The 13,854-nt window shown below is 39.0% G+C and overlaps 1 long non-coding RNA gene across 1 annotated transcript; it reads left to right on the top strand.

Moving 5' to 3' along the window:
• The first annotated feature begins 8,829 nt into the window (after window positions 1-8,829).
• Window positions 8,830-9,919, top strand: LOC132989661 (uncharacterized). Its single transcript, XR_009675930.1, has 4 exons — window positions 8,830-8,953; window positions 9,097-9,155; window positions 9,742-9,773; window positions 9,893-9,919. It is a non-coding gene; the product is annotated as an uncharacterized LOC132989661 (long non-coding RNA).
• The last annotated feature ends 3,935 nt before the right edge of the window (window positions 9,920-13,854 follow it).

The raw sequence follows: 13,854 nt of genomic DNA, 5'->3' as shown, positions 1-13,854 counted from the left end.
TTGTGAACCAATCCACTTTAGGAAGATTCAGATCACATGTCATGAAAGGATACAATATCTGATGTTTTAAAATCAGATGCAGACTAAATCGGCTGAAACCAGCAGGTATAGCAAATGTGTTCTGAAAAGTCTAATAATATCTATAAAATAGGTTACTCACAAAAACCTCGGTAATTGCACTAATCACTAGAGCCTCAGTGCTCTTGCCATGTAACTTCTTGAAACTAAAAGCTTTGTACTGCGGTTATTTATGTCGGATATAGTCAACGCTGTAATTAACTTTGCACTGGATTATTATTTTCTTTCATATTTGTGGTACTCAAGGTCAAGGTCTTACTTGAATCAACAATAGGTGAATGTCCTGTAGGTAGCTTTGTAACTGTGACCAGAGAGACTACCTCTCCAGTTACATATTCCGTATTTACAGGGAATATCCACCCCCGAAAGCGTGAATAACTGACATACACAAGATGTAGTTGTAGGCCGACTGCCCAGATATCCTATACATTTATGAGACCAGTGCAATATCACTTTAGTTTTCCCTGATCAACACCTGAGTCTGAGCAACCTCAAGATTAAGAGATAGTCTCTTCACACAGAGAACCGGGGTTGCAATGTAACCTAGCCTAGTTTCCAGCATGTTAACCCCCCAGCGACTTATTCAACATGTTCAGGGACTCTGTGAGACACCTCATGAAGAATAGAATCAATCTTACAATCCTGACACTACAAACAAATATACAATGTTTACACTCCTGAGCTCCTCTTGTGGAGAGAAGAAAGAATAAAGTTCATTTTTTGGATCAGAGAGAACCTTATGGAGAAAGGCTGGATTAGGATGTAGCACTACATTCCCTTCGTCCGATCTAAACTTGCAAAGCTCCCAATGGACTGATATTGTAGGGGTTGCATTTCCCCTACTTTCCTGGCAGATGTCAATGCCAACTGAAACACTGTTGTGAGTGAGCAATCTGAGGATCATCTACTTCAGGCCTGGCGGCTCTTTGCCTGGTCTCATGCGGCTCCTCAGTTCATATAGAATTTTGTGTGTTCTTTTTTTTTGTAACGTTAGGCCCATCCATTGTGTTTGTGCTAAAAATTGCCCGTGCCCGTCAGTATGAGGGCATGACAGCATGTCTAATTTTGATGTAGCCTGAGAGCCAATCACAAAAATGCCTGCCAACCAATCAGCTTTGAGGGAGGGAGGGCCTTATTGTTGAGTAAACAATTTGTTTTCTCTGAAAATGGCAGGGAAAAATGCACAGCAAAACGAAAATATGGAAACACAGGACGTTTTTAACAGAGTGGGAGAGTTTATATTTCTTCGTTCAACGTAATGGCAAACCACTCTGCCTTATATGCCAGGCATCATTAGCGCATTTCAAGGCTTCAAATCTTCAGCGTCACTTCAGCTCACTCCATGCTAACATCGACCAGGAATTTACAAAAGGTACTGAGCTTCGCAAGCACAAGTTAACAAGTTTGAAAAATCAGGCAGAAAAGCAGACACAGTTGTTCCAGAAAATTACAAAGCACTCAGAGATCGTAACGCTTGCATCATATCAACTGGCTTGGAACATTGCATGAGCTAAAAAGCCATACAATGAAGGGGAGTTCATTAAAAAATGCCTCAGAGACGTGGTTGAAATCTTGTCTCCAGAAAACGACAAACTAAAACAAATGATATCAGACGTCCAATTGTCCCGCCACACTGTTGAACACAGAATATCGGACATTAACACCGCAATTGAATCGCAGTTGCACTCTGATCTTCAGACATGCGAGTATTTTAGTGTCGCATTGGATGAGTCTTGAGACATACAAGACAAGCCTCAGTTGGCAATATTTGCACGATCTGTGTCAAAAAATTGTGTGATAAAAGAAGAAATCCTTGATATTGTGCCATTAAAAGACAGAACCCATGGCATCGATGTGAAAGAAACAATGATGGCTGCATTTGTGAAAGCAAATCTGCCAGTACCGAAGCTAACTGCAATAGCCACAGATGGAGCGCCATCTATGATCGGCTCTGTGAACGGGCTTGTGGGGCTGTGCAAAGCTTACAACACATTTCCAGAGTTTTGGAATTTCCACTGCATCATTCACCGGGAGCAACTTGTGTCTAAATCACTGAATTTAGACCCGAGCTTTCGGACGCCAAGTGGATTATGGATCCAGCCTTTTTGGTCGACATGCTGTGTCATCTGGACAGACTGAACCTGGACCTGCAGGGTAAGTTAAAAATGCTGCCTGACCTGGTGCAAAGTGTGTTTGCGTTTGTCAACAAACTGAAGCTGTTCAAGACACATATTTAAAAGGGAGAATTAGCGCATTTTCCCGCACTGCTAAAAGCAAGCGGGCAAGCCACCAGCAGGGCGGCGGTTCTGTGATCTACAGCTGAAAAGGCCACAGATTACATTCCTCGTCGACCCGTTTAATGCAGAGACGGACTGTTTGAAAGCCCCGCTAGTCACAGATGAGGCAGCGGCCGAGTTGGAGATGATCGATCTTTGTGAGGAGGACCAACCTGTTCTAAGGGAAGAGACCATTGAGTTCTGGAAGAGTGTGCCAATGGAAAAATACCCCAATGGAAAAATACCCCAATGTCAAACGGGCTGCTTTCAAGCTACTGTCAATGTTTGGGTCAACATACGTCTGCGAGTCTGTGTTTTCTACCCTGAAACACGTGAAGTCAAAGCATCGATCTGTTCTGACAGACACACATGTGAAAGAATTGCTTCAAGTGGCCGCAACGGAATACAAGCCAGATTTGAAGAGGATTGTTCAAGGCAAGGAATGCCAGAAGTCCCACTAAGAAGCAACATGCATAGGATAAAAAAAAAAAAAAAAACTTTTCACGCATTTTGTTATTGACGCTATTGTAATTTGTAAAATTTTTGTTTGTGGACTTGATTGAACTGAGAGTTTGTGTATGTGAGACAGTGCACACAATGTTCCTTGTTGACAATGACTGGCCTGTGGTCTTAGTTAGTTTTAAGTCCATTTTTGTCAATATCATGTTGGTGTGTGACATTTACAATAAATGTGGCTGAGCAGAGGTATGTGTCTGTCTGTGTGAGGGTGTGTGTGTGTGTCTCTGTGTGAGGGTGTGTGTGTCTGTCTGTGTGAGGGTGTGTCTGTGAGTGTCAAGGCTATTGTTATTTTTTTTATTTTAAATCTGTGTGTTTGAGAGAGAAATAGAGAGGAACGTGGAGGAGGACGAGAGTGAGGCAGAGAGCAAAAGAGAGGGGAAGGGACAGGGCGATGTTCATGTGTGCCTGTGTGTATGATGTGGCTCTTTGCAGTAAGACAGTAAAAAAATGTGGCTCTTAGTCTCTGACTGGTTGGCCACCCCTGATCTACTTCATTGGCTCAAAGAGGCCCTACTCGTGTTAATCTCGTCAACGAAATAAATGACGAAAATATTCGTTGACGAAGGTCTTTTTAAATTAGTCCACTATGACGATGACGAGACGAAACTCCGCTATTTGACAATTTGATGAATAATTAACGTCATCATCTAATTGACGAAAATGTGACGAAACGAAAACTACATTACAAGTGGAGATTATCACGTCCTAGATAAAGAAGCGTTAAACCCCCTCAGCTGTTCTAAAATCATTGTAAACCATAGCATACTTCATCAAAGGTGTGCATGTGTGGTGAGTGCAACAATGTGCATCGGAGCCTCTCGCCTGCAGGTCTGTGAAAGGAAAGGAAACCTGCCTGAATCTGATGATTCAACATGCAACAGAGTGACGATCTAACCAACTTTGCAACGATCACCAGGAGTTACCCCAAGTAAGAGCTTTGGTCTGGGCAGAAATAGTTTCTGAAATAGTTATGTTTCTTTTATAACCACCGATAGTAATGCATCATTGTTGACGAGACGTCACATTCTGTTTATTATCTGTTGTAAGCTGCTGCATTTGTTTTATTGTGATGAACTGTTGTGTTCACCTATGTGTGTAATGCTATGCTAGTTTACCTTCAGTCAACGGCTTTCACAATCAGAAAGACCAGTGTACCCGCTGTTAAATATAGTTATTAATTATTAATAATATTAGTAATTAAATAACTAATTTGAGACTGATTTGAGTGATATTTTGGTTATATTTACCTGAGTACAGGTTGGTGCCCCAAAACGAGATTAAACATAGTTTAATGATATTTTATTTATATTATTAATAATTAAGTATAATTATTAAAGAATATAACCAAAGTTGACTTGATACAACCCCAACAAATGAAACTAGACAAGAAAAAAAATCTTTAACTTCGAGAACCATAAAGGATTAAGGATAAAGTTTCTTAAACACAAAAACAGAGACTGTCGTTATACTTTAGGAAGTTTCGATTACCGTCATGCTCACATAAAAATGTTGCTATGCTTGTGTTACAGCTGTGCTTTATTTGCATGTTGTGATGACCCAATTGTCTTAAGATGAGAGAACAGCCATCTTCACATGCCTTGACAAACAAGGTGCGTTTGTCATGAACTTTAATCACTAGGCAGGGTAATGGCAGCACACAATAAAAAGCATCTTAATTTGACAAAGGAATGCTTTCTGTGTCATCACACCCGTTTTTAATGTTCTTCATTAGCAGTAGTGAGGACAGGATGTTTGATACACGCCTCAACACTGCTGCACTTTTTATCCACCTGATGTAAGTCACAAACAAGCTGTATATTCAACAGCCTTTGACGTGTGCCACTTAAGGAGTGGAAGGGAGGTGAGAGAGAGGTGAGAGAGAGATAGATATAAAGGGGATCAAAAAATAGTCTCATGAGCTCATGCGGCTCCTCAGTTCATATAGAATTTTGTGTGTTCTTTTTTTTTTGTAACGTTAGGCCCATCCATTGTGTTTGTGCTAGAAATTGCCCGTGCCCGTCAGTATGAGGGCATGACAGCATGTCTAATTTTGATGTAGCCTGAGAGCCAATCACAAAAATGCCTGCCAACCAATCAGCTTTGAGGGAGGGAGGGCCTTATTGTTGAGTAAACAATTTGTTTTCTCTGAAAATGGCAGGGAAAAATGCACAGCAAAACGAAAATATGGAAACACAGGACGTTTTTAACAGAGTGGGAGAGTTTATATTTCTTCGTTCAACGTAATGGCAAACCACTCTGCCTTATATGCCAGGCATCATTAGCGCATTTCAAGGCTTCAAATCTTCAGCGTCACTTCAGCTCACTCCATGCTAACATCGACCAGGGATTTCCAAAAGGTACTGAGCTTCGCAAGCACAAGTTAACAAGTTTGAAAAATCAGGCAGAAAAGCAGACACAGTTGTTCCAGAAAATTACGAAGCACTCAGAGATCGTAACGCTTGCATCGTATCAACTGGCTTGGAACATTGCACGAGCTAAAAAGCCATACAATGAAGGGGAGTTCATTAAAAAATGCCTCAGAGACGTGGTTGAAATCTTGTCTCCAGAAAACGACAAACTAAAACGAATGATATCAGACGTCCAACTGTCCCGCCACACTGTTGAACACAGAATATCGGACATTAACACCGCAATTTCATTTTTCTCATTTTACCATTGTGCCAATGGAATAGCCTGGATCCAAACCTGCCCCACTCATTTTGGGTACCAGGATTCCTGCCAATCCTTTACAGACACACACACACGCACACACGCACACACACAGGGATGCATGCAAAAAAAAAAACGCAGGAAATCAACCTGTTCCAAAATAAATAATGACGGAAGAAAATTCCGGACGAACAAACGGACTCCGTGTGCCTTTAGAATGACCAAAGGTGATTGTAATGTTATTTTTTTGGTAAGTGGTTACACATTTCCAAATAACTAACAAAATGTTTTTTTTTTTGTTGTTGTTGTTGGTGTACAATGAAACTAGACAAGAAAAAAAAATCTTTGACTTCGAGAACCATAAAGGATTAAGGATAAAGTTTCTTAAACACAAAAACAGAGACTGTCGTTATACTTTAGGAAGTTTCGATTACCGTCATGCTCACATAAAAATGTTGCTATGCTTGTGTTACAGCTGTGCTTTATTTGCATGTTGTGATGACCCAATTGTCTTGACAAACAAGGCATGTACAATAATTTGCGTTTGTCATGCACTTTAATCACTAGGCAGGGCAATGGCAGCACACAATAAAAAGCATCTTAATTTGACAAAGGAATGCTTTGTGTGTCATCACACCCGTTTTTAATGTTCTTCATTAGCAGTAGTGAGGACAGGATGTTTGATACACGCCTCAACGCTGTTGCACTTTTTATCCACCTGATGTAAGTCACAAACATGCTGTATATTCAACAGCCTTTGACGTGTGCCACTTAAGGAGTGGAAGGGAGGTGAGAGAGAGGTGAGAGAGAGAGCGATATAAAGGGGATCAAAAAATAGTCCAGTCCCAGCCGGTTTGTGACACAGTTTCGATACACACCAACGACATTGTAACAGCTCAGTAAATACATTTGTTTTGAAAATATAAAGAAATTCAACTTTTCAGAGTGTTATATAGAAGCACCTACTTTATGTTTTCACATCCTGGAAACTTAAAGGCTATTTTTTTAGTATCAGCATCTGCCATTACTTAGCAAAATGTTCTTATATTCACAGAAGGACAAGAGCACAAACGGTACAATGTATGTTTCAGGCTGATGGCAAATAAGATGATGGTGATGTAAGCGCTGAGGGACAAGGAAACTAATAGGGAGTTTTGAGCTTGGTTTTTAATTTTTTTTCAAGGTTTAAAAAACAACCTTTTTTTAAACTAATTTAAGTTTTTTTATTTTATTCTTTTTTTTATGCAAGGGAAATACCAAATTCAAACTGTCCCTTTCACATGTTTTGATGACAGTTTGTTGTTTGGGTTTGGTTCAATCTTTTTTTTTTACATGGTACTCTAACAGCACAGCCCAATAAAATATATTTGTTTCCTCCTTTTACTTATACAAGAGATTTGTGTCTCAGCTGTTTATCTCAAATTATTCCAATAGTTTGAGGAGTTAAGTCCCTGGTGAAATAAGTCTGTGTCACACTTTTTTTGTGAACCAATCCACTTTAGGAAGATTCAGATCACATGTCATGAAAGGATACAATATCTGATGTTTTAAAATCAGATGCAGACTAAATCGGCTGAAACCAGCAGGTATAGCAAATGTGTTCTGAAAAGTCTAATGATATCTATAAAATAGGTTACTCACAAAAACCTCGGTAATTGCACTAATCACTAGAGCCTCAGTGCTCTTGCCATGTAACTTCTTGAAACTAAAAGCTTTGTACTGCGGTTATTTATGTCGGATATAGTCAACGCTGTAATTAACTTTGCACTGGATTATTATTTTCTTTCATATTTGTGGTACTCAAGGTCATTACCTCTTTACAAAGATGTGTGTTCTTTACTTCGAAAAGTAAACCGGCCTTTGGAACGTTTTGTTGAGACTTCACTGTTGTTGTCAATGGCAACTGGTGGGATTTAAAAAAACAAATCAATAATTACAAAGTAGAAAGCACCATTAGGTAATTACACTATATCTGGTAATTGTTAGCCTCATCTCAACTGTCAAATTTATTTAGAGGTTTCCAGCCATGTACTTGTCATGTGTCTTAATTTGCGTCGTAATCTCTGACAACAAAGGCTGCCGAAAATGCACAGGATTTCTAGAAGATCAGTAGGTCAATCCTGTCCCTCAAGAATCTCTATGTAAACATTAAAAAGGGTTTTAATGTTTTAAATTTACATGATACAATGTCCTTGTGGGTTATATGTTGGTAAAACAAAGCTCCATAAAAGGATTTATGGAGATTACCCAATAGCAGTTTATTTGATTGACTTAAGACACAATGTCTCATCATTTATGTTCCAGGTCATTGAAAAGGCAACACTGCCAGGGAAAGGTGGTAACCATTGACCAAATGGTACAAATATATAAGGTTATACTGAATATACTTTGGAAACTTTATCCCCCCAAAAGTTCAAATTATGACATTCTGTGGGATGTTATGCTCTAAGGAGTTCTGGTCTTGTGCAGTATAGACCTACTGATCGTACACAGGATACAAATACTAATAGTCCTGGGAGGTTCGTTTTCTGCTAAAGAGGGCAGATGCAGCCTTCAGAGCAGCTCTCAGGAATGCAAGGAACAACCCCTCAAGGAATCAAGAGACCAAAACAGCAGCAAACAGAGAAGATTAACAGTCACTTCTGAGACAACATGAGACGTCAAGGATTACAAAGCTCTGTTCAGGTCTGTGATAGTTACCCCCATGTATATCTTCCTTTTAAAATCAAATTTAGTAAGCCATTTGCCAACAGTTGCTTTGTGAGCCCAGGTAAGACAGTTAAACAATATGTGGACAATTTAAGCCCATAAGGAACTGTGCCCTGTGCCCATATCGCTAGAGCAGTATAATATCAGAATGTAATTAGATGTTCCTAACATGATTATGCTGCTGTGCCCTTCCCTTTGAATTCTCTGGACACTTAGCCTCATTTGACACATGAAGTCAATTCCAAAAAGGAGCCATCTTTGATTTTGAGGAATAAAAAAGGCTTAATTACTGTTATACTACATTTGGTTAAGATCCTCTACTGATTTTGCTTTACAGCGTAAAACAACCAAGCTGAAATCATTTTACATCATCATCATTTTGCATACCGAGGATATCTAAATGAGTCATCATTGCAAATTAATACTGATAATTGCAGCGTCCTCTGTGAAGTTATTAAAAGACATAATTGATTTTGGAACGTCTAGAGATAAATTGACTGTAACCCAGTTTCTATCAGTGCACCGGTTTTCATAATTGTCTGAGTTATAATGCTTTGGACACAACCACATTGCATTAATTAACCCCACCCATATTGTTTTGCCACACCCTGTCAGACCCTTATAAATATTTAGTCAGACATCTGACAGTCATCAACCAGTCTGAGAGGAGAAAGGTGTATGATTCTTGTACCATTAACTTTGTAAGTATTCCATTTACTTTTATTCACTGACCCACATATTAACAGATTTATGATTCCTTTTTAAGATATCTTTCAGTTTTTCTTTCTGGCATTGATTGTGTTTTTCTTATCCAGTATTCTAATTTAAATTCAAATGATTGCAGACGCTGTTGATTACTGGTTGAAACTACTGTACAGTACTGTAAACCTTCAAATCTTCAAGGTATGTCAAAATATTATGGGTCAAGTCAAGGAAAAAACTGTATATTTTGAGGCACGTGCTTGGTTTCGTAAATGTGATGGTCGAGTTGTGTTTTCCTTTCAGTTACTTTTAAAAGGCTAAAAACCAGCAACAACTTTATTTCCACTTTGGATGTGTACTTGTCTAAGTTTCTAATTCATACACTGGCAGCAGCTAGCTACATGGTGACACTGGTGGACACACCTGATGAATTTGACATACTTTACAGAGATGATACTAATTAACACTCAGCAAGAGAAATTAGATTCTCAAATTAGTTCCATCAACTGGTTCTTTAAACTACTTAATCTCGCTTTAATGGCTTCCTGGGGCATATTTGTCACAAAAGGTCGAGGAGAAACTTTAAGCTTTTTGTGCAACAGTTGTGAAAATTGGCACCATCTGAAATTAAACTATGCCTATTAAAAAATTAATTGTGGAGCCACATGTTTTGAGTTAGTACTGGTCATATTGATAATATGCTTTGGGTACCTGAATTAGCAAAAATTCAAGATGTGTATTTGCACAAGTTGATATGAATATTTTGTATTTATTTTTATCCACATAGCAACAAGATGTTGAAGCTAACTCTTACTGCAGGTAAGCACACTGATCAAGTACATGTTTTCCTTAAGGACTGGTTCAACAAATTGGAATATTTTACATTTTCTCATTCCTTTCGTATTTAACCTTTATCTCACTATTTTGTCTTTTTAAAGGTCTCTGTTTGATCTTCACCAGCTTGGGTACGTTCATACACTTATTTATCATAATTAGCAGTCCTACTACTATATACTGTAAAATGTTTAATCTTCAGAGCACAAGATATCAACTTTCATGCACATTAATGTTTTGTATTTTGGTTGACACACCTGATTAAATGACAATTAAAAACAAGATCTGATTCTTATTCTTCCAGATTTTTCTTGTAATGGAAAGCCAACAACCACAACTGTTCCTGCAAACTTCTGTGTCGGAAAAAAAGATGGGCACTACGCTGCTTCAAGTTCCGCAAATCATTATTACAGCTGCGTCAATGAGGAAGGGTATTACCGACCATGCCCAGCCAATCTGATCTTCAAAGAGAACTTGCAAATCTGTGACTGGCCCACAGCAACTTCCCATGTTGTAACCATGAAATCTACAACTTACAAGCCCAACCCCACTGTTCCTGCAAACTTCTGTGTCGGAAAAAAAGATGGGCACTACGCTGCTTCAAGTTCCGCAAATCATTATTACAGCTGCGTCAATGAGGAAGGGTATTACCGACCATGCCCAGCCAATCTGATCTTCAAAGAGAACTTGCAAATCTGTGACTGGCCCACAGCAACTTCCCATGTTGTAACCATGAAATCTACAACTTACAAGCCCAACCCCACTGTTCCTGCAAACTTCTGTGTCGGAAAAAAAGATGGGCACTACGCTGCTTCAAGTTCCGCAAATCATTATTACAGCTGCGTCAATGAGGAAGGGTATTACCGACCATGCCCAGCCAATCTGATCTTCAAAGAGAACTTGCAAATCTGTGACTGGCCCACAGCAACTTCCCATGTTGTAACCATGAAATCTACAACTTACAAGCCCAACCCCACTGTTCCTGCAAACTTCTGTGTCGGAAAAAAAGATGGGCACTACGCTGCTTCAAGTTCCGCAAATCATTATTACAGCTGCGTCAATGAGGAAGGGTATTACCGACCATGCCCAGCCAATCTGATCTTCAAAGAGAACTTGCAAATCTGTGACTGGCCCACAGCAACTTCCCCTGTTGTAACCATCAAATCTACAACTTACAAGCCCAACCCCACTGTTCCTGCAAACTTCTGTGTCGGAAAAAAAGATGGGCACTACGCTGCTTCAAGTTCCGCAAATCATTATTACAGCTGCGTCAATGAGGAAGGGTATTACCGACCATGCCCAGCCAATCTGATCTTCAAAGAGAACTTGCAAATCTGTGACTGGCCCACAGCAACTTCCCCTGTTGTAACCATCAAATCTACAACTTACAAGCCCAACCCCACTGTTCCTGCAAACTTCTGTGTCGGAAAAAAAGATGGGCACTACGCTGCTTCAAGTTCCGCAAATCATTATTACAGCTGCGTCAATGAGGTAGGGTATTACCGACCATGCCCAGCCAATCTGATCTTCAACGAGATGTTGCTAATCTGTGACTGGCCCACAGCAACTCCCAACCCCATAAAACCTAAAAAATTAACACAGATTCTAAAATTCTAACATCTGTCATGGACAGCGTGATGGGGATTATGCCAACTCCCTTTGCCCAAGTTGTTTTTACAGCTGCGTCCATGAGATAACTTACTTAGTCACTGCCAACCAGGATTGATTTTTAACCAGCACTTGACATGCTGTGTCTGGCCAAAAACCAAACCAATCCAAAAAGTTGTAATCTTTTCAGATTGTTGAGGAAAGTCTGGGTATTTCCTGTATGATAGTAACTCACAATATTCTTTTCATTGCGATGCAACAGGCAGTACGGTCTTTATATCATCATGTCTTTGTTGTAACCGTTCCTAAAGAGTTGCACATGAATATGATGAATGATCACTTTTCTCATAAGCAGATGCAGGGGGGGCATGGGGGGCACTACAGTATATAAGATGTTATATGTTGAATGTCATCAGATTGTTTACTAGTCATTAGTAAATCAAATGCTTAATAGTATCTTTGCTTGCTTTTTAGGCTTTACTGATCCACATTAAGGTGATTGAATTTAAAAACAGCATTCATACCGTGTCTGTCGATATGCAGCAGCACTTTATCATAAATTTATCATCATCAATCAGCCAAACTTTATTTGTATACAATTCATTACAAATGTTAGCTCAAGACACTTTACTAAAAAGAGCAGGTAAAAGACCTTACTCTTTGTTATATTATATTTGATGTATCAATATATAATAAGATAATTTCTTGAAGTGTCACACTCTTGCCTGTAAATTGATGCTGTACTTTAATATGTTGGGTGTTTGGGTTTTTAACTATCAATATTAAATCTGACATATCTTACCTATTTGATTGTTGAGTGTAATATTGTTGTCGTAATTTTTTTTGTATGTAACTTTATCCATTGCTTTTTGGGATTGGTCTTTGATCAAAAATCATATTACCATATCAATGTAATTTAAATACAAGTTAAGAAAAAAATAATAATTTATAAATTACATTGAGCACATTTCAAAAACTGTAATTTTTTTGTGGGGGAAAAATATTGAAAAGTATTGAAACAATTCACCTTAATGGCACTTATGCAGATGCCATTTAAATAAAGGGCAAGTATAAGACGACAAGGAAAGACACGCTTTTCGATCACTTTTTGACAATCAAGCCACTTACTATGAAATGTTCAATAACTACTCAGAAGATTAAATAGAAAAATGGGGGAGAAATGTAGTCTCTTGTGAAGAGAATCTGAACAAACAGAGCTCCACAGACATCTCCATCCAGTCTTAAGGCCTTTGCACATCGAGTACGTTTTTTCCGGATGTGTTTTTGGGATCCGTAATCCCCCCCAGAAAAACCTTGCACACTGAGTCCGATGCGTTTATTTTTTCTATTTATTCTGAAAATTCGCAGTATGAGACAAAAGGTCTCGTAACTCATCATGCAGAGTGATCAAGCGGTGAAGATGATTTTAGCGGTTCTTTCACTCCTTGAAAAAGAAACCAACCGGGTCCGTCCACATCAAAACAAGACAAGAGTGAGGAAAGTTTCACCTGTTGATAAAGGAACTGCAGAATTATACCGATCACTTCCAGGTGTATTTCAGGATGTCAGTGATCCAGTTTGATATGCTGCTCTCTATGAAAAAACGCAGATAATCGAACCTGTTCCGAAAGAAATAATGACGGACAAAAGTGTCGGCTTCAGTGTGCAAACATGATTGACAACATGGGATGGTATTTCTTTTTGAACGTGCGTCAATTTCGGACGAAAAAAACAGAGTTTAAGGCTAGGTGGTTAGCCTGCTAACTGATATTTAACTGTATTTCCATTCTCTCCATGTTGTGTCCAATTAAATAACATGTTGCATTCGACCAAACATAACATGGTTTATGAAAAGAATAAAAACACAATTTCACTGTTAAACAACTACAAAAGGGCAACAAACTATTACCTAAATTATCAACAAATATCCACCTAAGTGTCTTAAGACAGTTTGAGTTCAAAAAGTATTTATCTGTATTTTCTTTGAAACCATTAGTTTTAGAGTAGTTTTTATTGGTGTTGTAGTATGGGATACTTGTCAAGGGTGAGGGACCCAAAAAGTGAAAGGGGCCAGAAAAAGTAAACATGAACCCTTTTCACACATACGGAAATCTCCTGAAAAACTCTGGAGATTAGGCTACCCAGAGGCGATATGTTACGGAAGCGCATTGCATTCACCAAAGAAAAAAAAGATTAGACACATTATCTCATAATTACTAGATCAGGATCTCATAATTACGAGATCATGAGCTCTATGGGGTGCTACTGCGTCGGGCTGGACCAAAAGGAGACCCAGGAAGCTTTGAGTTTGAAGGCTACCCCTACAAAAGGTTAAGAGTTATTCAAACTGAAGTGGACAGGTTCTGGAGGAAGTGGAGTCTGTTGGCTGCACCCAATTTGTTTGTGAGGAGCATATGGCATACAAGGGAGCGAAATCTGGCAGCCGGAGACATTGTTT

This window comes from Labrus mixtus, chromosome 15 (genome assembly GCF_963584025.1).
Source record: "Labrus mixtus chromosome 15, fLabMix1.1, whole genome shotgun sequence".
Lineage (NCBI taxonomy): Eukaryota > Metazoa > Chordata > Actinopteri > Labriformes > Labridae > Labrus > Labrus mixtus.
This window is presented reverse-complemented; position numbering and strand designations above follow the sequence as displayed.